Below are 1,517 nucleotides of genomic sequence, written 5' to 3'. Positions count from 1 at the left end.
ATTGACAATCATGATTGTGATGACATTTGAATCAATTGTGATATCAGGGAGCTCTAGGAAACATATGAAAAAAATATATTTAACGATCCTATAAATCGGTACATTGAAAGACACCAACAATTACTTACCAAAAAAAAAAATGCTAACAATCTGATCATTTCATTTCAACCATCACTATTTTTTTAGTAGTGTTATATATGCGTATTTTTTGTACATAATTTAAATACATAAATAATGTGTCATCATATGTTTAGATGTTATGTTATCTTTAATTCTAAATTATTCAATTATATAATGATATATAATATATATATATACCTAAATAGAATACTAAAAATATATACATATAGTTTCATCGCTATAGAATTCTTACAATTATTACAGCGTTAATGATTATTTTTCACCCAAATTTTGATGAATTAAATTTTCACCCCCAAAGTTTCCAGAGTCGATTTATCCATTCATTATTCATTTTTATTAATGAAAACCATTTGTGAACCGTGCCCCTTGAAGGCTGTGCTCGTTTGAGGAGACCGGTCTCTGCTACATTCGGCCCGACCCATGTCTAATCTAGAACCAACAAAATATTCACGAAATATAAATAAAAGCATCTTGAATTGTTAAAAACCTCTTTTATTTATATGTGTTCAAAACTGGACGTCTGGTCCCGTAGCTCAGTTGGTTAGAGCGCTGGTCTTATGAGCCGGAGGTCGCGGGTTCGAGCCCCGCCGGGACCAATTTTAGACATTTTGCTTCCTTCACCTTCAATGTTACCAAGCTGCATTGAATGCGCTAATTTTAAAGTAGAGTTCTAATTTGATTGTTTAATTTTTAGATTGGTTTGCTTGTTTATCTAATAATATATTTATTTTGTTAATAATATTATTTATTTTTTAAAATTTTAATGATCTTGTTTATCCGATCAACAATTCTCTAGTGTTAATTTTATGTGTAGCTTAAATAAGTTTGAGTTTGAGGTAAATATCATAAATTCAATCTAAGTTTGACCCTACCCTATCCTAAGCTCAAGTTGGCTTGGATTGCCTCAATTTATATGCATTTATATGTATTTATGATTATACGGATATGATTAGTAGGAATATATAATCATATCCGTATAATCATAGATACATATAAACGCATATAAGTTGAGGCAATCCAAGCCAACTTGAGGTTAAGATAGGGTGTGTGTGTGTGTGTGTGTACACACACCTAATTTTAAATTTTAAATTAGATATTTATATGATGTGTTATTATTTAATTAAGTATTATTTTATTGTGAATTTAAAATTATTTAGTTATATTATAATATATTATTTAGATATTTAAATAAATACTTAAAACTGAATATATATAATTTTTTATATATTTTAACTATAAATTAAATCGTACATATGTATGTACATATGAACATATGAACGAATGATTGTAACGAGTGACATGTTGGTCGAAAAGATTGAGATGTCTAAGTTTGAAGGTTGAGCACCTGATGGTACTTGGAATTTGATAAAAGTATT

General features: G+C 28.3%; 1 non-coding gene across 1 annotated transcript; it reads left to right on the top strand.

Moving 5' to 3' along the window:
* Positions 1–663: 663 nt before the first annotated feature.
* TRNAI-UAU lies at positions 664–737 on the top strand. The gene has a single exon. It is a non-coding gene; the product is annotated as a tRNA-Ile (tRNA).
* The last annotated feature ends 780 nt before the right edge of the window (positions 738–1,517 follow it).

This window comes from Mangifera indica, chromosome 2 (genome assembly GCF_011075055.1).
Source record: "Mangifera indica cultivar Alphonso chromosome 2, CATAS_Mindica_2.1, whole genome shotgun sequence".
Classification (NCBI taxonomy): Eukaryota; Viridiplantae; Streptophyta; class Magnoliopsida; order Sapindales; family Anacardiaceae; genus Mangifera; species Mangifera indica.
Note: the sequence above shows the minus strand (reverse complement) of the source record. Positions and strands in the feature narration are given on the sequence as shown.